We start from the raw sequence: 22,894 nt of genomic DNA on the forward strand, positions 1-22,894 counted from the left end.
CCTGCGGAGAAAGAGAGAGAACTGAGACCCGACCGTAAATACCTGGGCATCCCCTCTTCATCCTCCGGGAATTTCTACCCTCATCTCGGGGTGGCGGCACGCGGTTCCCCGTATCCGGGTTTCGGACTTCCGGCTTCATTTATATAAGAGTCTCGAACCCGTGGATGAACCGTGCGTGCGCCCATGGGCATTAGGAGATATCGCGATTTCATCTCGATAAACAACCGATCGTTTATCAAAACGGCCTCTGCTGCTTATGGACGTGATTCGCTAAACTTGTGCGCAAACACCTACATGCGAGAAAAATCGACAATGTTCTAGCCGACGAGAGGGGGCGAACGGGGAGGAAACGGGAAACGGGAAACGGGAAATGGGAAGGCGGCGAGGGGCGGGGGTGGCGGGGTGGCCTGTGCGTGACGGCAGAGATGGATGTTGCAGGGTGCAGGTCTAACCCGACAGCGTTCTCGAGCACTACAACATTATGTATACTAACCGGCGAAAAAATGCTAACGGACTCTTGATCGCCGCCAGTACAGAATGTACGTTGCAGGCAGTCGGCCGCGTTCGCGCGAAAAACAGTCAAGCCGCGGTTAGGACTTGAGGATAAACCGTCCGGTATTTCCAGTGAAAAATAGGTGCGTAAAGAAGAAGAGAAAAAAGGAGGAAACAGAAAGATACCTATACACAAGTGTTATAGGTATCATTGGGAGTGGGGCTTTCCGAGGGTGGCTGCAACGTCTCCCGGAAGGCGTTCATCCGTCTTCGTTTCCGTCAAAATTTGAAAAAAAAATACAATCGCGGGCCTTCTTTCTTAGCTCAGAGTGTTCCACGAAATATGACTTGTATCTTCGTCGTTGTCAAATACCGCGCGATTTCTACTCGCCGAGGCAAAGCGTAGTGCGCGTCTTGACGATGGTGTTTAATTTACAACCGCGTTCTTCCGAGGCAAACATCTTATTTCGCTGCCACGTACGCCTGCAGAGTGTAGTACAGATGTTGTAACGTATACAACGCTTCAGGATATCCGAATACTTATATTCGACGAAGCTATTCCGGGTTATTTTCACTCTCGAGTAAAACGGATATTGCTCATTAACCGAGTTATTTAAATATAAATATTTTTCGCCCTCGGTCTCTCTGCCGTGGCGATACGAAAAAACCGACCCACCGGCGGTATCGAAGGCGTAACGAAACGACTGGTGGAACGAAAATTGGAACGGCGCGAGAGAGTTGAAAACTTGGGTAATCCGAGAATGAAATTTGATTGTAGGTTGAGGGAAGGCGTTAGCTCGGTGTGAAGAGACGTTCAAATTTCTCTGCTGCAAGGGAGACGCGACGACTGCAGCTGGCTGCCCGCGACTGTGAGGGAATTCGAGATAGAGTTGGCGTGGAAACGGTGGAAACTAATGTAGAGGCATTGTTAGGCAAATAGTTGAACACGGTCCAAGCCAAAGTCGCGTAATTATACGATGTGCTAGGAGCGAACCTGGAGGTTGGCCATTACTCATACTTTTCACAATTGCGAATTGGTATACACGCGGTGGCTCGGCAGTTGCCCCGTGAAAATTGAGTGGAAATTGTTGAACGGAAGACTTTGATCGCCGGATCCCGCCCCGCAAGCTCGAGGATTTATCTATCCGAGATCTCTCACTCGCTCGCTCACTCACACGGTAATACAATCTTGGCTGCAGCGCGGCCTCGTTAAACCGCCGAGTCATCCCCGAACGCCTCGATTTTCACGCTTCAAACACCTTTCACCGTTGGGATTTTTCCGCTTTTATACGCTGGCCGCAAATAGCCGCGACTTCGGTCCCGGTCTCTCCGCGCTGGCCGAGGGAAAACCGAACGTCGAAGCGAAGACGGAGACGAAGACGAGTCCGGTAATCAGGGTTGCCTTGGAGTAATCGCGTTAGCTAACCGGCCGCACCACTCTGGCATACTGATCGCTGATACCACGGCCCGGAAATAGGTAGAGCCAACGTTTGCACCGGTCACGTATTCCCCGACGTATATACGTATGTACGTATATATCACTGGATGCAGACCCTCCCCGATCCTCCGTCTACCTCCTGATCCGCTGCAGGAAGAATTTCGTTAGGTCACTCGATCATAGAGTTAAATGGATGTACGGAGCAGTCGTCGCTGGGATTCGGAAGGACAATCGTGACAAGGTAACGATTGTTCAGCGTCGATTGAACACCGTCATGTTTCAATTAGGCTGAGAACAATTAATCCGAGTATTGCCGATCGCGAACCGAAATGTGTATACGGATAAAATACTGAGAGCGTATAACGGACTAAGAGTGAAAATGATTAATACCCGTACACGGATTTACCGCAAACCGTAATTTATCACGATATGCTGCAGGTTGCGGAGGGTTAGCTAATTGTGTTTGGAAGTTCACATGCACCACCGTGAATCAGTTGTACTATATACATAAATCTGTATAGCTGTGGAGCAGAAATTGTACGGTATCAGATGCGTAGCGAGGAGAGTTGGCGGCGTTAGGTGGTGTAAAGTAATTACGAAACTCACCCCTAATTCGTAACGTGTTTGCAGATTCTCAAGCGTAAATCAATTCGATTTACCTGCAAGTACAAAATTACTGCACCTCTAATCCTGCGGACAAATTGTCGCGTTTTCGCTGCGGCGTAAAAGTTGATGGATAGAAAAGGGGTTGGACCTAGTCGGCGGTGAACTGCCCCGCTCTCCGGCTGAAACAAAAAGTGCGAGAGAGAGAGAGAGAGGATTGAAAAAAAAAAGAAACAAATATGGAGAAAGTGAAATTTCATCCGTGCCCGAGGCCAACGGCGAGGCCGCGAGGCGTCAGATGAACAACTGTTGCATCCCTTGGCGCTGGAGCCGATTTCTCTCTCGCTCTCGTTCACCACCCCCACTGCCATCTTCCATGTGTAAGCGAAGGGTGCGCGAAAGAACCGGCGGCGTCGGCGTCGTTGCGTCGCGTGGATATTAGGGGATGATGCGCGAGCTGCCGGCCGCCGCGAAAGCCGGAGAACTGCGAGGAAAAGGCGAGCGCCCTCAACGGTGCGTCGGGACGTCCGGCGTCGAGTCAGTCTGCGCCCGTTAGCCGTCGCGACGCCACTGATCGTCGAACTCCGTCGCAACGACGCGCCTCCGACCGTCGCACGCGAGTTTCCGAATTACGCGCCCCGTCGAGGTATCGGTCAGGTTAACGGTCCGTTTGAACCGCACGTGCCGATTGGGGCGAATTCACCCCGTCGAATGATTTTTTCCTTCTCTTGAGTTAATTTTTCGTAACCGTGCGGTAAATGAAACACAAAAATAAAGTACAGTTTGAAGATTTGCAAAGTATAGAGAACAGGATTTGTCTGATTGTTGTTATTTTATCCGTACAGGGTCTGTGAAAAAAAGAAAAGAAAGAGGAATAAAAGAAAAAAAAAAGCGAAATTGTTGCTTGTCAAGAGTTCTACATACACACGTATACGTATAAATTGCTATTTGAACACGGGAGAATACACAAGCCGGGGAAAGATCTACCGAGGAATTTAATCGGTGAGTAAGATATAATAATTACGGGGAAAGGTCCTCGTCGTAATCGTGTTTAAAAAATAACACACAGGCAAGAATCCTGCCTTTTAACGTTAATTATCCATCAACCGTGGTGAATTTTGAGCTTGTTTACAACCGCTCGCTGGGTCACGCCATAGCTTGGAACTCGTTGACAAAGTAAACAATATATTACAGCCGATTACATTACCCCCTAATGAAAATTTCCCTGACAAACATGTGTACCTATACATACATATAACATATTATAGGCGGGCACCCGCGACGAGCAGTGCGTGCTGCTAATTACGAAAATGCACGACCATTTACCACGATACGTGTATGAAGTAGCCTGCGTTAATTATCATAATGTGGGTTCCGTCATCGATCACGGAGGCGAATTACGCGTCGCTTGATTCAATTAGCAATCGCTGATGGAAATATGCTAGTTTAAAAATTTATATCGCACTCCGTTTCGACGGAGTTACCGAAGATCCTAAATCACCGATTTAGATTGCAGCGCGGTAGATACGTTCGATATCCGAGCGAAATTGAAGGTATCATAGATTGATAACATGCGTGATTCCGTTAGCTACGAGAAATGTTGCTGAAAAATCAATCGGTCACGCTGCTTACGTAAACGTGCAGGAGTGCCGTGGATTAATTATTTATATTTTTGTATTCATCACGCACGTAGCCGGGCTGACAGACCGACTTCGGCCTTGCGGGTACACAACGCACGCACGTGACGGTAAACGAGCCGATTTTATCGCCCTCGATCACCGTGGCGGTGACAAACCAGCTCGCGCAAGTACCTCGAGGATTCCCCTTCGCCGAATCGATCGTCGATGAAACGAGAAGAAAGAGAGAAAAACCAAATAATCACCGACTCGCGACGGCTGCAGTAGTAGGGCTCAACGGTTGGGTCGGACGAAGAATACATCGGGCGATCCCCGCAGGAGCGACGTGTAAAATCCGTGCCCATGAGCGGAGTTATTCCATCGACAACACTTCCCCAAATAGCGTTAATTAAGTTAGCGAGGCGGTGGAAAGTTGGCAAAGTGCAGCCGATCAACGGCGTCGCGTAATTACACCAAGAGCTTTGACCATCGGTCGCGCTTTTGACGAACCTGCAGTCAAACGACTCCCGCCCATCGATCAGATGTCAATGGAACCGAGCGTTGAAGCATCTCGCGTGGCTTGGAAATATGCGTTCTGTAATTACGAGGAACGATCAGCTGACCTGGCTGATTTTTTACTTTTTTCGTTGAGGCTTCTCCCTCGAGACCAAATTTCGAAAGCATGTGGCTTTATCTCTGATAATTAAACTCCTCGCAACATGGGAATATTTTCTATCAAAATTCCGGGGCGGCAGCATCGCCCGCGTGAAATGACCACCCCAATTGCGGTATGTGGAAACCAAGGGAGGATCGAGGGTGTCTAGAGCTCTCGCCTTAAGAGCCTTGTGGAATGTGGCTGTGCGGCCACTGCAGGCAGCCCGTCTTCTCGACGAAAGCCACGCCACGGAGCACGGAAGCGGAATCGGAGCTTCTCGCCGTCTTGGATTAATTTTTCATTTTCTTTTCAGTCTATAACGAGGGGTTATATTTAAATAACTTACTGGAAAGTAGCTCGTGGCCTCAAGTCAATCAGCCAACTACGCGACGTCACGCCTATCTCAAGTCACTTTTGAATTATGAAGGGGACGCGACGATCGTTAGCGCTACGACTACTTCGTTAAAACTGGGAAGGAACATCCTCTTCGAACGATGTATCGAATTATTCATTCACGATGAATCGTACGAATATACCAGATTTTGTATCGCGTCTATGAGTGTCGGTTTAACGCGAACCGAGTGAATCCATTAATCGTTGGTGAAAGAGAAAAATGAATATGTTAATTTCAGCTCCGAGTTTATAGATTACAAAATTATAGTTCAACATCGCTCGTGCATTTGGTACAACGAGTTTTACTCCTCGTCTTTAAATTATTTATGATAATGATCTTTGGCGAAGAGGTAGACAAGAATAATATCCTATAGGAGGTTAGTTGGGCTTGTCGTATTCCTGTCGAAAGCATCGAGCCAATTAGGGTAAAAATTAAGGCACACCAGGTGTTCTCCTTACGTCTTGACGAAGCTGTTCTCATTAAAAAGATCACCCTGCGGCCACTTCGTAATTGTTATTACAGCCATTCCAATTTTAGTCACCCTCCCTCTCGATATCAGGTTAAGGTGGTGTAAAATCCGAGGTGATTAAGGGATGAAAAAAAAAATATATATATATATTCCTGGGTAAATGAGAAGCGTTGTAGGGGTTTTGCCGACGTTGATCGGGCTAAATCGTTCAACCGGTAATTAGTTGTAATAAAAGTCAAGTAACGCGACTGGCGAATCGTACAATAACTCCACCGGCTAATTCTCATTCACAATTTGATTATCGCCGTGATATTCAACCGGGGCATAGAAGCCGCGCGTTATTCAACGGAGTATTTGATCGTGCCTGGAGGGAAGAGGAAAGTCCGACGCAGGTTCTCGCCTCACGTACATTCGACATAATCGAGCGCCCAGAGCGACAGATACGTAGCGGAATGCTGAATTTAAGTAACCGTTCAGGGTGGATATATCGCGTGGGCGAGGATCGCGGGTGAATTCCTGGATGTAATCAACGAAGAATACTAATTCGTTTGGGAGTATTGGCATTGTGATTTTACCTTCGGGACGATCGCTCCTGCTCGAACGAATGACAGGGAAAAGTGTATTGACCGTATCGCGAAATGGAAAATTAACAATCTTCGATAATTGGGGGCGGTTGAATTTACCCTGAGTAAGCTGACGCGGCATCCTCGGGGTCGTGAATAAATTCGAGGAAAGGTTACGGGACATAAAATTTAGTCTAATCTGAGAGCGACCTTTTCCGATAGTTTGCCACTTCGCGAAACGAGTGAGTGAAAAAGTTCTCCTCTTATACCTTCGGCTGCAGGGCACGGCTGGCAAAACCTTCGATGCAAGTTCCAAGTGGGATTGGTTTTATTCCCGGTAGTTCGTCGGGTCTGTGCGCTGCACTCCGGAATTTATAGGGGGGATGATTTAAATTTCCAAAATCCTATCCCCGGACCAAAGCGAGCTAGAGGCACGAGTCGCTCTCCCACCACCAACACGGAATAAGACAAGAGTAAGCATTCGACTTTCCGGCTGACTAACGGAAACACCGATACACGTATTCCCTCTCGTTCCGGTGTTGTAGACACAAGAATTATCGCGAAGTAGGGTGAGACAACGTCGAGCAGCGACGAGCGACCAGGGGTAGGAATGTCAGGGCGGAGGGCGAGGGTGGAAGACAGACTGTTTGGTTAAGCGTTCTCGAGATATCGAGAATCCGCCGTCGTAATATCGGAGAGAATATTTCCGATGTATCCTACGAGTGGATAGATATTGCTATTTAGTATGAAAATAATAGCCAGAAGTCTGTTGTTTCAGTCGATAACGATCAGAGTGTCTCGAGTAGTGTAACAAAGAACGCATCCCTTCCGCCTAGGACCAGGCGGTCGTATCGAGAGCCGATCACGAGCTTTCGGAACGGTTCGCCAAAGGACCGAGACCAATCAGTCGAGAATATTTGCTATCGCACGACGCGTGCGGGCGAAACGCAGCTGAAATCCCACCGGATTGGCTCCGTGGCGCTGAAGCAAGCGAGTGGCAACGCTGTCCTGGCTGAGTATGAGTTATGCCCCGGAGTTGCGGTATCTGGTGGTAACACACGACACCCGAGAACCTCGTCGACCGGGTCCTCGTCGTGTTGCGATAGGCGAACCGAAGCCTGACTCGCATGTCCGCAAGCTCGAGTCGTACATGCGACTTGCTAATCAGCGCGCAGCCAGACGGGAACAATTCATTCCCATCGCACGATCCACGTTCGAATTATCGAGGAAATAAGCAAAGGATACTCGTCGCGCAGACCGAATCTTCGGCGGTATTCCGCGGCGAAACGGTCCTGCGCGTTTATATGTCAACGAATCGTCCGCATGTATAGTGCAGAGGGTGAAATCCTCCGGGTACCGACTGAACGGACGGCGGAATGAAGAAGGACGTCGGAGACATGATGCACGTCGGAGAGAAAGGCGGGATTGTTCGTAAATTGACTGCCGGAGAGGCAATTCGGACCGTTTCTTCCCCGGGGATATGGCCGGGTCCTCCGGGCTGGAGATGCGAGTCCGGAGGACCGTGGTCGGTTGGCTAGGAGAGGAAACCATTCTCATTCTATGTCAGTGTTTCGGAGCCACGAGGCGGGGCGAGGCGAGGCGAAGCGAGTCCGGCTAATTTGCTAATGCCTTATTTAGGTGCAATTATTCGACTTGGTTCTACGGGATGGTTGCAGACTCTGCAACATTCGCAAGCTACGCAACCCTCGGAGACTGTTTCTCTTCCCGTTTTCCTACATAGTGATTCGATATGCATAACAAGGTACATTTCGTAACTTCTTACCTCGTATAATTTTGAAAACGGGACAAATGCTTGGACAAAGAAGAGAGTGATAAGGAGAGAGAGAGAGAGAGAGAGAGAGAGAGAGGAATAATGCAAAAACAAATCAGCTGATGGGAAGAAAAAACGACGACGAAACTAGGGCCCTCAAATTTTCCGCTAACGCGAGCGACGGAATGGCCAAGTAGGTGAAGACGACTGATGATATTTACGGGACTTGATTTTTCGGAATAAAAGTAATCCCATGGCTCTCTAACAAAGTATTATGGACAAGTAACGGGCACTCGAGGTTCGCGCAGAGTGGAACCACGTTCGTTATATACCAGCAACAAATGAACCGAAGGGAATACGATTGCGATAGTTTTCTTGACGATCGACGATTAGGTAGGTGAGTTATTTTTCCCTTTAGCGTTGAAACAGGGTTCTTATCGTTGGACGCAGGTAACGATTTCGCCTGCAATTTCAAGCACCGAGGTTATCTTTACGCGAAGATTCTGCCGTGCAGTTAGCTTCGTCATTGTATACACAAAATTTTACGCACAGTTATAACGGAACTGGAATATCGACGATTCGAATCGTGTGCAGTTATTGTAAGAATGAAAACAATACCGAGAGGAAATCGCGACGAGTAGTATAGGCACGCGTAACGTCGGATGCGGGACGTTTGATGCGTACAAATGGATTTCAGGCGAGTGTCACCCTCCCTTTTAGTTCTCCCGTTTCTTTCCACACACCGTCAAATCATCCCCTATCACGATCCCGCAGAGCCACCCTCCCGCCTTCAGTGTGGAAAAAAATAAATATAAAAACTGAGTACGAAAAAAACGACGAAAGAAAAAAGAGAGAAATGAAAGAGGAGTCGAAATCTGGAAGACCATTTTGCGCGGGCGGTATTGGAAAGCGTTTCCGCAGGCACAGGAGACGATCGGGTCCGGTGAAAAAAGCCCAGAATTCCTAGTGCAGCGCAAAAGGTGCGCCCCACCGAATTGAGACGGGAAATATTTCGCGATGAACCGAAATCGACGTTATACCCTGCATATCATGTAAGCTTGGATTAACCGAAAGAACGAGGCAAAGCGCAGCGCTGCAAGCTCGCGTGTCGTTTAATCCGCTCTACGTCATACTCGAGTAACGTATCCCTTGTGCATGATGCACTTCTCGGAGGCAGCCGTAGAAGCCTGCTGCAGCGAGGCGTACGGTTCAATATTCCCTCCCCCATTCGTCGGGATTAAAAATTCCATCGTGAAAATATATATACATACATATATATGTATATATACGTATACACGTATGCATGATCGGAGCAAATCCCCCATGGAAACGTGATCCGCGACGGCAATTTAACACGCCCTGTACAACGTAGGCGCCTTATACGCGATTTAATTTTTCGGTGACGAGCCATTACCTACCTACATGTAGAATATAATTGATCAAGTCGATGTAATTTCGACGGTATAAAAAGACGCAGAGAGAATTGGCACTCTCGTTTATTATAGACGCGTTTAACGTGTTGCGTAGATCGCTTGTTCGGATTGCCGAAATCCCGCGGTTGGATGAATCGGCGAAATTCTCCGTTAATACAGGGTTAACTTTAATTTACGACGTATAGGAAAGGTAGGTACTGCATCGTGCAACCCTAATCACCGCTGTCATTGTCGATAGACTGGGGCGGTGGAAAATTATGGCGAGTAACGCGTGCACCTCGCCTGCGACGTGTATGCACGATTTTACACGCCTCTGTCGCAGGTATTGTTGCGATATTCCCGGCACCGTGCACTCATGGCGATTCGCGTATAATGTATAATACGTGCTGCCAGTCTCACCATTATTGAGTTGACGAGGATTCAACGACGTCGATCTGTCATCCGGTGAAAATTCGCAGGTCGAGTGCAGGACGAGGCGACAAAGTTCAAACGCGGAGTCGCGGAATTTCGTCATGGTATTTTGTACCAGTCCAATTATCGTGGGTGAGACTTTCGATTCCCAGCAGTTTTCCTTTTCTTCATCTGAAAATGAAAAACGAGGAAATGGGGAAATTAATTACAACCACGGTCACATGCGAAACAAATTTGTAAATTCTTCCCGTTCACCTGATACGAATTACAGTGGCGAGTATCAGCGACGATTGCGCACGATGCACCGGGAATTATTTTCTCTGTATAATTTATAAGCCAATAATCTGCATTACAATGCAGGCCTTGCTGCAGCCGGTGCAAACGGTCCGCAATGCGAATCCGGGGGAAATGGTTTTCATAGTAACAACAATTCAAATCAACAATCGGGTAGACATGTATTAACCCCGTGCAACGTCAGCGTGGGATGTTCTAATTCTGTTAAATATTTCTCTACCGATACGGTAACCACCAACCAAAATTATTCTCGGACTAGCGAGCAAATTTATTACCCGTGCAAACGATAGTTGCTAATTTTCCCTGTTCCGATAGCCGGCCATCGCGAATTCGATTGTAACTTTTATCAAACGGTAAGCCGAAATGAAGATAATTACCCCAGACCTTTTGCTTCCTTGATTCCAAACTTGAGGCCACTGTGAAAAATATCAACTTCTTGTAAATTATTTTCGAGTAAACGTCGTATTCCGTCCGTCGTTACGCTCGGGGAAATCTGACGCCTTTTTTCACCCCCACCCCCCGCAGAATACGAGACTTTCCAGCTGTTCTAACGAGGCGTTCGGGTAATTGAGACTCCGCCGTGTGGCCGAGGAGCATCAGAAATCGAAGATGCCTCCGGGGACTCGATCGTTCGATTCGCATCAGAGACGAGCAAGACTTATGTCTGGAACATTCGATACTCCGAATCGTCTTGAGGTGCGGATTCAGGGGTCCCCGAAGGACGAAGGAGCGTATAAAACGAACCAGTTCGTTAATCGTGGTTCAAATTCAAAACACACGAGAATTATCAGTTATACAGCATCGTTCCTCTCGGGAATGCATCCCGATTATTCCCAAGAAACTGAAACCGAAGTAGTAACATTTCCTGAAACGGTCCACGATCCGAGCGGGACTCGCGTTCGTTGAATGCCTACATCCGACTTCGAAGTTAGCCTGAAAACTTTCCTCCATACCGTATAATGTACCTCGACTCGACTCGACTCGACTCTTGAGCTTCTCATTTTCAGTATCGAATACCGAGATTTCACGCAAAGAGTTTTCCCTGCACCAACGTAGCGCAGTGTAGAGGCTGCCATTCGCCCACTTTCGTTATACGATTGCGAAGTGCACTTTCGAACAGCTTTCCGTACCGATTACATTTCATCGGACTTTTAACTTTACGGATTTTTTTGTTCCCACGATTCCGCACGACACGCACCCACTCGTATTGGCGCAACAAATTGAGGCCTTAGGCTAATTCGTCTTGAGTACCGTAATAACTGTGATAAAAAAATCCGGGATACCATTTTGTTTGTTGAACCGAATTGTTTGTTCAATACGCGGTAGGTGGATGTGATACTCCGAATCAGATGCAAGCCACATCTCGCTTAAGATTAGTCTCAAGCACTCTCGAGAGTCGACGAGCAATCTTAGGACGTCTTTGGGCTCGCCAGACTTTGATCTTCCTCCAATATCGAGCCTTTTCCTAGAATTTTCCTCGCCGGACGAACGAACTTTATCAATTTTCTTATGTACAACTAATTTTCTCGGAAAATAAACAGCTCGGACAACCTTAGGCAGTAACCTATCGCTTGAGCTCCCGCTCAATTTGGAAACTCATAAGCTTTGATTAATGAAATCGAACAATACCGAAAGGTGAACATTTGATACTTAAAGGCTCTTATATCGATGGAGATACGGTAGTTGTAGATTACCTGTCCTTTGTGTGTACATGAAATAAGTACTTTTCTCATCATTGTTAAATAAAGTCACATTTGGAATTTTTTAGCAACGACATTTTCTGATACAGTTGGAGTCTGTCTTCGTCGATATTCAAAGAAGAAAAGAAGTTTTCCAAACAGTTCTGATTCTTTAACGAGGTCATGGTAAAAAGGAACGTACAACAAAGACGTCGCGATGTTTGATTTAGAGTTGGAAAACCGAGGAAAATAAGCACGACAAAAATAAACGAAAGACAAAGAAGTTCGGGCAAATTGGATCTCGTCATCGATGGATTGGAACACGTGACGCTTCGGACCATCTATTTCCCCAGATCTATTTTAGATTTTTATTAATATCGTACGATAATTACGCTGTATTTGAAAGCCAGTAGGTATAACCGAATGTTTATACCAAAGATCAATAAAATTATGAAATAAGGTATGGCGATTTATATCATTTCAGACACTTATCGCTCTTCTGTTTGGACTAAATTGAATGTATGTATACACACCTCAGATTATTACTTTTACTATTTTTTCGACCGTAGCTGAATACAGTGTCGTTATTTTGACCGGATACTTGAGAACCGCGGAAGCTCAGGTTCTCGGTAACCGATAGACGCCTCACGGCAACGATCTAATATTTAGCGGACCGCGAAGCACAACTCGAGATATACGTACGATTGCCGTGAATTGCAGAAGCCTGTATCCGACTAACGGAGGATGTTTGACGTTGGTTAGACACTTGGCAAAGTTTCTTAATTGAACGACATTATGCATAACAGATCAAAGATCAAAAGTCGGAAAATCAAGCTCTAGAATCCCGAATCGTTATGTCGTTTTCACCGTGAATATGAGCATATGTGCAAAATTGTTAACTTTTTCCTGACATTTTCCGAAGCGTCGAATATCGTTACAACAATGAACGCGAACAAAAAAACGTTCGGAATATGAGGAAATAGAAAAAAAAAAAAAATATCAACGTTATTTACACTGCAGAAATTGTGCAGTTATGTGAATACGTATCGGATCGCTCGTCGACTCTGGTGTAACATCGAATTTGAACGGTAAACAAACGCGTTCAAACCGTTCACAGCAAACTTGCGCGTGACTGCGGCTGCCCGACCAACCGGCAGCGTTGAATTTATAATAGAGAAAATTCATACGTTACCGGGAAATTGTAACGATCAACAATTAACGTCTCATTACTCTATCGGATAGGTCGATTGGTCGGTGTATCCGCCTGTAAAGCGGATTCGCGCAGAGTCATTAGCGGGCGCATTATCGAGCTTGTTTTGTGGCCAATACCGAGCGTCAATAATTGTTAAATCTACCGAAACGAGTTTTCCGTTAGAAATTCATAGTTCCAGTTTCAGTTTTACCAGAGGTGGAAAATCCCGCGAGTTGAAACAATTGTTGGTCGAACAATTTTTCCGTCATCCATATCTTCCGGCACGTTCACGGGATGAATTTAGACAATGCAATAAAAGAGCTGCTAAAATAAACGGGTGTTACCGATAAAATTGAGACTCCATAATCACGATGGGCGTTAATGTCCTAGGGATAAGTTGTAGGTAGGTTGTATATTTTGCCGGTGATATTCTTAGACGGTATTGAAGGAGAGGACCGGACCTGGAGCCTTGCAAAAAGCTAAGATAATATTATTTTCAGGGCTTCTGGTACATAATCACGAGAGCGTATAATCACCTCGGTTAGCCCGACTCCGCGGCTCCTCGTTCCGTTTTTAAATTCTTCCAAGAAGCTTCGAACGCCACGTAGGTATAATTTCGCCTTACGTAACACACGTAAGATCGGCCTAGCCGGAGACGCTTACGCGAGTTCCGTACCAGCCTTTATTTCCTTCTCCTTCTCTGCACCCCCGTTTGTATTCAGGCCTTTCCGTTTTATTTAGGGCGTGACTTAAAAGCTCCATGCATCATATTTACATGGAAATTCAGCACCGACTTTCGTATTACCGGTAGTTTGTATTCATTTACGGCTCGGCTGGAATTTTACTTCCTTTACATATATATATATAAAATACACATATACGTATACATTGTACACATATATTTTTAGGGGTTTTCACTCGGGACACAATCTATATATTATACATGCAGGTATAAGTATACTCGTATACCATATCGCAGATATACCTTTGTGTTATTATACCTTTACCGGACAGGTATTTCTGTAGCAAAAAAGCGGAACGTTTTATTCGTTCGGATTTGCCAAGCACTATTAATCTTAATCTTTGAACTTTCCTATCGTTGGCTCGCGACCGGCTTCTTCGTTTCCGACATGAAAGAAAACGGCTTTGACTATGTTTGGAACGTCTAGTCGCTACCCGGAACAATATTCTGAACCTATCCTTACCTTTTCGAAATTTAACATGTCGAAATAACAGCATAAACGATACGTTTTATCAATGGTACGCGAGTATTTTGCGAATATCCGTACAAGAATTTAACCGACATAATTGAGTACTCTGCGTCGTCTTGTAGACAGACGAGAAAAATTCTATTCCGTATCAATTCATGCCCAAGTATCGGAGATATGACGAAAGAATTCCGGACTCGGATTTTTTTGTGAAAATTTCTCCACGACACGCTGAAAGAACAAGTTGTGTAGAAGAAACTTTATAAGGGAAAAAAAGTTTTCCAGTTTTCCAGATTCGTTAAATTTTCACCCCCTCTAACTTTTATATCTGCCTGAAAGGATATTTTTTTCTAATTGAATAACCCGAATTCGACGGAAAGGAAAAACGCACACGTTGAAAAGCTAATACGAGTACGATATAATGTTCGTGAAAAGCGACAAAGATGAAACGCGCAACGGTGTGAAGATAAGCGAGAAGTCGAAAGACAATTAAGTACACGTCGATCCTTTAATTCGCGACTACTATTTTCACGTAGCATGCAGACGTGACAGACCATCGATCAAACGACAGAAGGAACCGAGCAGCCCGGATGCTGTTGGAGAAAGAGGAAGTGTGACGTAGGGGATGAAAACGGCGCGAGAAATAAAATAGAGAAGGCGGCGGTGGAGGGGTAGAGAAAAATAAAATGAAAATCGGGAAAAATTTATTATCCAACGTCTGGATCACGGGGGCGATTCAGTGAATTAATAGCCAAAATACACGTTACTAGCAAGTTAATTAATAGGGCATATTTACATAGGCATTAAACAAACAGGTTGATCGGAAGAGATTACCTTATACTTTGCAGGTGTATTATACCCCTCCTGAGCAAGGGTTGGTAGTGGCGTGCCGTTGTAAATACGCTTACCGTATATTCTATCCGAAGATAGGGGTGTGATTCATGGGGGACAACCACCGCGTAGATCCGAGGAGATACCAAGACGCCATGAGCGGCGAGGCCTGCAGGCGAGGGATTCTCTCCCGCCTCTCTTTGCCTGCCCGCCTGCCTCCCGATTTTACGCACGCGAACTAACCATACGTTTCAACCCCCTGCAGGGTCGAGACGAGACGCTCCTGTTCAAGGACATCGGGATTCCCCGCCTCCCCCGCCCCTTGGCCGGAAGAGAATATTAACAAATAACCGCGTTTCCTGCCTCTGACAAGTCACGTAAGGACGTTCGGGGGACAATTTGCTCGTGTTTTGGTCGGTGGGTTTGAAATTTTACAGCGATTCGGGTATTCCTCAATAACGAGAGAAACTCGAATAATGCAAGTTTGTTATGCGAAACATCGAACCAGAGAGATTTTGCAGCATTTTTGTGTACAGAAAATTATTTACACCGCTAGATTTTCTCGAAATGTTTTTCTAATCCCCCCCCCCGCACCAATTAATTTCATCATTCACGTGCGTGTGTACAATGTACATACATACATTCCGGATACTTTTCATTTGCTGAACGCAACGTACCGGAGTTCTGACCTCGGTAGTAAATAACTCTGAAATTCTACGACGGGACCCGCGGGTTCTTCTTGCAGGGTGCAAGAGTTTATTGCTAGCAGGAACTGCTAGAAGTTAGTTCACCGGTTCGTGCGCTGTGCTTTTTGATGTAGTGAACCGTATACACGAGACCTGGGTTCACGAAAGTAGGTAATTTAATTACGAAAGACCTTCTTTATTTACTATTATAATTTTCCTCGAATTACTTTCCCCCGGTGACCCGGAACTTTTCGTCAGACAGGATTCGAAATTAGTCTTCCTTCTCCTAGTCCCTGTTCTTATTAGCGCATACGGTGAGAACAGAGCGCGTGACGTATGCATGCTCTCTCTTTTCACCCTCGAGTTCCTCCCGCCCCGCCGCCCTTGCGAACTTGAATTATTACCGCCTCCCTTTGCATAAAGTAACGCTAAAATCTTCCCCCATAATGACTCGGTTCGGTAATAACAATGATTTATTTTTATTGTTGCGACTTCTGAGACAAATTCAAATTAGCTCTTCACCCCCACACGGCGTGGAGCCGAAGTTTCCTTCTTTTTGCCAACGCCGAGAAAGTCGATTTGTTACCTTTTCACTAATTATAGAAGGTACGACAACATTGCCGTACGAAAAGTTTTTCCAGACACGCAATCCGGCCACCCGTCCACGTTCTTCAGGCATCGTCGGAACACCCGTTAAGAGTATATTAAATTCAATATTTCCTGGGATATTCTCGATCCCCATCTCGCCGGTTTCCTCGACCAGACTTCTTCTTGTATCCTTCTTGTATAATAACGCAAAGTTCAAACTACCCCAAAGCATTAGGCTTGTCAGTTTCTAGGAGAAAATACATAATACGAGACTCGCGATCAGCTTTCGCCGAGGTAGAATCGACTCCTTGGATGTGTAAACGGAAGTCTCCGAGAACTCCGCTTATAATCAATAATTGTCCGTACAGGGCAAAATCTTGACACAGACGCTTATATCTGTGTCAGTAGATACCCAACAACACGCGTGCACGCAAACACGATCTAATTAACCTGCTCCTCGCTGCATCCCTCGGGCACCGACGCCAGCCGATCGTTCCGCCGTGGAAATTTTCTTCGAAAGTTAATCAAGCTTCTTGAAATCCCGCACCGTTCACCCGTCCGTGCAACCGTAGCTGCAGTATTGAACAATCCGACACCCTTCCATCCCCGGAGGCTTGACGCAGGCTTCTCGAGTCGCAAGATATTATCCGGAGAATGCGCGCGCGACGTAGCCGATTAATAAATTCTTACCGCGACACATCCGATGCAAATGGAGAAAAATTATAATTATACCTGCGATTGTTATCATCGATGCCGTATCGTATTATTACGGCGTTTACAGCGCGGGTACGTAATTTTGCTGAGCGAAGTCGGTAGAGACACGCGGGCGCCGGTCAACTTTTGCTACTTTCGTTCTTCCGGCTAGACTCATCCGTAAAATTACAACCATCACGGAGAGGTGATGTAGGCATATTACAGGGCGGAGTGGCGTGACTGAGGAAGGCGTGTCCGACAACGTCGGCGGTCAATCACTTAATGTTCCATTATACAGTTGCACGCCATCATCTGCTGCACAGCCCTAATTGCTGATTAGAAGTTACATACTATCGCAGTCGCCGGGTTTAATTGCAAATAATTGATCGAATATGGAGGATTCCGTCGGCGGCAGATTGACGAACGTTGATCGTTTTGAAATCAGATTTTTTCAATGTCGGGGAAACAAATACAATCACCCGCGCAAAGCTCGGACGTAGACGGAGCGAGCTTTTGATCCATTTCCTTTGTTCAGCGATTATTTCATCCCTTAATATTCCACTTTCAAACATCGTCCGTTTTTCAAACATAAAATATCATCCCGGGGGAGCAAACACCGGACTACGGTGTGTAGATAGGGGCGGGGCACTTTTAACTCCGAGTTCACCCCTGCCGAGCGAAAGAGGTAAGGGATGTAGATAGCCGGGTGGCACCACCGGACAAACACTTACAGATTCGCGTAGATTATCCTCGACCAGGAAACCAACACCCCGAAATTTGTTGGGACGTTAAAGCGTAATTCGGGATAGACGAAGAAGAAGAAGAAGAAGAAGAAGAAGACGAAGGTTGCAGGTGGCGAGGAGGGAAACGTCGGGAGAGCCGACAGGAGGGCAGGAAACACCAGACGGCGTTTCGAAGGTGTGGGCGAGTTACGACTCGAGAAATAAAAGTAACGACACTTACCCGAGAGACGGGGTGCGGTTTTAATTGCCTTTTTAATGCCTATGCAAATCACATTCTCATATACTCCCTGCCTTATGGCTACACGTACATACAATTTCATATACCTGCTATACAAGTATGTACAATACGTACGTAAACGGGAGCATAAGCGTACCTCAAGATAGGACCCTTATTGTACGCCGTATATTACAGGCATGTACCAACCAGTGCGTAAAAGATTTACCAGTGGATAAAGGAAGTGTTTTTTTTCTCTCTTATTTTCCCCATCCCCTCTATTCTCTCTCCGTGTTCCCCTTGATTTTTTCTCTTTTCTCTGCTCCACTTCCCTTTCATTCAATCACGCCACGGTTTTTACTGCATTTCCGATGCAGAATATTCCGCGCATGCGGTTGTAGCGATCGCGTATAACAAAGAGACGAGAGAAGTGTTTGCACGTGGTCACGTTTAATAATAACAATAACAGCAATGCGCTTCTGTTGTATTAGCGATTTATTGATTATCACGTGTATATTCTTCCCGCTTCTTATCCTTCCATCTTCAGCTTTGTTTATTTTATACGTGTATGTATGTAGACGTAGACCCGATGGCGCAGAAACGATCCTCTTTGCTTTTAGTTAATCTCGAGTCTTTTGATTTTTCAAACAATTTCACAGACGTTCTTCGTTGTTTGTCTTTCCTTTTGTTTCTACTTCTAGCGGATTCTTATTATGATCTTTCGTGTAACGTGATCAACAGCTGACGATGAAAAACGGATCCACGTATATACTATGTATATGTATTCAGTAGATTTGCTTTGAGTCTGATGATTTGATTTCAAGGAGTTCCATCCTCGAGTTAGCAGCGCTCGTTTACTGCGATAAGTTGAGCCAGACTTCGCTTTTTCGAATTCATTTCGATGCGAGTTCGTCAATTTTTTCCTTACCAAATCTCTTATTTTATTCGAAATAGAAAAAGCTTTTTATCGAAGGGTGTTTCACCGAAACGATTGAAGGATCAATATCGTTCGAAATCATTTCGTAATCACCGAAATCACACCGAACTCAGTAATATTAAAATAAAATTCTGCATTGGTAATCATCTAAGAAATCATTTAGGATTACAGGAATCGCTTTGCAATTTTAAGGAATCATACGTAATCTCAGAAATCATAAGAAATTACGTAATCAAAGAAAAATTTATCCGTCAAGTCATCTCTCGTAATCACTCTATGCAATGTAAGCATTTAATCACGAAATACGTAATCATGTCGTCGATTTCTGCTTCCTTCAAACACTCCTTGCTACTTGGGGCGATCGATAACATCGGTGGAAACTTTTTTCATTGTTTTATCAAAAACCTTTCCCCGATGCCTTTCCCGAGAAATTCAGAGACTTGCATCAATAATTAACGAAAGCACACTCGCAGCCTCCGTCAGGTGACAGCAACACGTTTGCTCAATCGGAAGCAATTAGGTCCTCGTCTTTCATTCGCATCGCTGATCGTTCGTTAGCGTAGAATGAAAAATTCATCGGACAATCCTGAAACGTCGAGACGGACGTCACCGTCATTCGGAACGAAATTCAATAAGATCTCAAAGGTCGTCTGCCTGTCCTCATTCAAAATGCATTTCGTCTGCTGTCTGAAGTAGGGCGCGAGGTTTCTCCCTTCGTCGCCCCAATTGAAACCCAATAAATTCATCAATTTTCAGACAATCACAGAAAATGATTCTATTCGAACGTGGGATCTGAATTTCTTGTGATCTTAAAAGTCCAACGGCCTCCGCCTATAACAGGTCTTCAGATTCAGTTTGTACAACGACTTTCAGCTCTCTCCCGATTTGCCGAGGACGTTTCTCACTCTCTCTCTCTCTCTCTCTCTCTCGCCCTGCATTCTCGACGCCCACTCGGCGTACAACAATTAAAACTATAATCATTACTTTAACGCGGTAGTTAGGCGTTTAGACACGGAAATGGGGCGGAGAGATTGCTGCAGGTTACAACTAGCGGCGCGTGCAAGCGCGAAATACACGCTTTGTACTCCCCTCTGCCATACAGCAATTCTACAAGCTCGACGGAGTCGTCAGGCTTGCGCACCTTCGGGTAGCTTCAAACTTTTTCATTGTCATCGCGGGGGCGCGGATTAGCTCTAATTCTTATCCCCGTGGAAATTAATATAAAGTACCTGGTTCCATTACGCGACTGTGACGAGTACGCTTTTTAGCGAAAAATAATTGAAATTTGGAACGACGGAACGGAAAGCCGCTGACGTAAAGGAAGTAAAAATATTGACAAATACGTAAATTTATACGCGGAGAGAAAACTGGGGTAGTTATAACGGCACGCTCGTTTCTACCGTTATAACGTACAGTTTGCAAATTGATATACATGAAAATCGAGCGCGCAAGCTCAGAACAACGAGCTTACATGCATACATCGAGTTCAACGAAAGCTTGCGCTAATCCGCTCGTTCCTCTCGACTTCCTTTCGCCCCCTACCAGAGCTAGTTTATACCGCGATGCAGCAGGTACACGATGTGCGACCGTGCAGCATTCGAGCTGGGGTCGCGGCTGTGTGAGCGGGATAAATTTTCAGGCGCAGTCTACGTTTCCAATTTCACACATGCAACGTTCTCTCGATAATAAACGGCCCCTGTTTTGGCGTAAATCAACGCCACAAACCCCGTGCGCGGCTTCATCATACCGCCGACGTTTACAGTTTCCTATTTTTTCACTTTTTTTTTTTTTTTTTTTGTCTACGGCGTTCTTTTTTCGCGCACTCTTCTTTTTACCGTCGATCTTGCGGAACACTCGCCAATCGATACCTGCGAAAGAAGCCCAGCACCGGAAACACTTCCCGTTGTTCAACGTCGTACATCGAGGTGTAATTAGAGGAAACAGAAACACACAAAATAGTTTCCCTTTAAATCACGTATAACTTAATCCGTGTATTATTTTATTTTATTATATATTATTAGATAATTTCTTGTAATGTTGAAGCAATAAAATTGTGAAAAATATGGTTTCACCCGCAAAGCTTTTCTTTTTTTTATTGCAAATATCAACCATATTTCTACTCTCTATTTACTTGAGCATATGTTGTAGTAGGGTCTGTACATACCCACTCGAGACGAGTATTTCTCTTTTCTCTGTGATGCGTGGCAGCTGCGGACAGTTGTCGTCTGAAAATACAGCGACAAGTTCGCTTCCCATATTATTTTATACGAGCTGGTATGTAGACGTCGTTGTGCTTCCGTCTTGGCGGGGACGGAGGGAAAATAAAAGAAAGAAAAAAAGATAAGGTTTGATAATTTATTGGCCAGTTTGGCAAACCGAAACTAAAACGACGCGTACGAAGCGACACGCACGTCTATTTGTCTGTCTGTTTGTATTTCCACGGCACGCTACCCTCGCAGGCGATTCCCGTCTGGATTGACCTCGAATTTTCACGGGCTAAATATAATTCTTCGTTTTTTACCTCCTTCTTCTTTTCTTCCGCTCAATTTTCCACGAGATGACGGCTAAGCTTTAACGATGTAACAAATAAATACATATTCATTCCGCATGACTTTTTTTTTGTTCTCGCTTATTTTCGGTTAAGCTACATTGACAAAAGTTTCGTTTCACGTATAGTTACTAGAAAATTTGAATTAGAAATATATTCTCCAGTTGTGGTAAATAATTTATAATAGTCAAGGATCGCGTAGTAGGAGCAACTAAAAATTTCACTCGGTGTACGCATTTGTATGCTCAAAGCGTACGATGCGCACGATAATAAAAGTGGACGAAGAGAGGTCCTGCGGATCCTGTGTTTTCTTTTTTTTTCCCTCCCCAAACAATTGTCCCCATTGAAACTTTTGATTCAATAGTTTGTTTCGCGCCTGCACAGAGTAAACCGAGAAGTTGTCGCCTAAGGAAACAAGATTATGCAAAGAAGGCTTCGCGCCGGCCGTAACCCAGCCAGGCTTGCGTGACCCGTCGCGTACATCCCCGGGTCGAAAGGTCGTTTTCACCTCTTCTTTTCCGCTCAGCACATTTTTCATCCAAGAACGTAAAAGGCCGACGCGACTCGATGCGACCCAAAGAAACCGGGCGTTTCTTAAATTATTACATTTTCGTCCGCAACCCTCAGCTTCTCTTTTCACAAAACACTCGACTCCGCGTCACCGCGTCGTTATCTGTCATCGGTGTTAAAAGAAGGAGGGAGGAAAAAAAAAAAAAAACATAAACAAACAAAAATCAGATATACCAACCTCTTTTCAATCCGACTCGCGAAAAGTGGCACGAGGATCGTTTTATACAGTCAGAAGACATCCAAGGTACATAAAAATAGGAATGATCTAACATCTATACACAGCGTGGGCAAAGCTTGACTCGTTGCCTATTATTTTTTTTACCTCATAAATGAAAACGCGACCGAGACTTCTCACTCGTCTCAAACTATACCGCCGACCGTAATATTCCAACCGGCAACCAAGTATTAATTGATTTATCGCTTCATCCTGCTCCGTTCGTTCGTTCGTTCGTTCCCGACATTATTGAAGCACTTGAAATGCTCCGTACGATGAATGGTTCGCGTGTTAAACATGCGCAGGATCTTCTACGCTCCAAATCGACACGTCGATATTGGGTACAAGGTGACAAAAAAGCTCTCACGACAGTCGGGATTAGTAGCAGCCGCGGTAGTAGTCTTGAAGTAATTGATTTGAAATCGTTTCGAGTGATTTTCATTAACACTCAAAACATTCAAGAGATAATTCCGATGACGTAGGTTACATACGTATATAGGATTGCCAATCGGGTAACTCCGCACATACAACACGCGTTATTACAAAACGAGGTTATGATTCAGCGACACGTGTAGCGATGTTTCCGGGTGGAATTGGGACTGGTTAAAATCCAATGATCATTAGAATCCAGGGCCCATTAGAGCGGCCATCG

The 22,894-nt window shown here is 45.4% G+C and overlaps 1 protein-coding gene across 4 annotated transcripts in view; it reads left to right on the top strand.

Annotated features, from left to right (window-relative positions):
- The first annotated feature begins 3,042 nt into the window (after window positions 1-3,042).
- Window positions 3,043-22,894, top strand: part of LOC107225554 — a 162,861-nt gene continuing 143,009 nt past the window's right edge. For 3 of the 4 annotated variants that reach the window (XM_046732738.1, XM_046732741.1, XM_046732740.1), the window contains exon 1: window positions 3,043-3,535. The gene's annotated coding sequence lies outside the window, so the exon portion shown is untranslated. The remainder of the gene's footprint in view (window positions 3,536-22,894) is intronic. The other variant, XM_046732739.1, reaches the window with a different exon arrangement.

Source organism: Neodiprion lecontei, chromosome 2 (assembly GCF_021901455.1).
Source record: "Neodiprion lecontei isolate iyNeoLeco1 chromosome 2, iyNeoLeco1.1, whole genome shotgun sequence".
In the NCBI taxonomy this organism is placed as follows: Eukaryota; Metazoa; Arthropoda; class Insecta; order Hymenoptera; family Diprionidae; genus Neodiprion; species Neodiprion lecontei.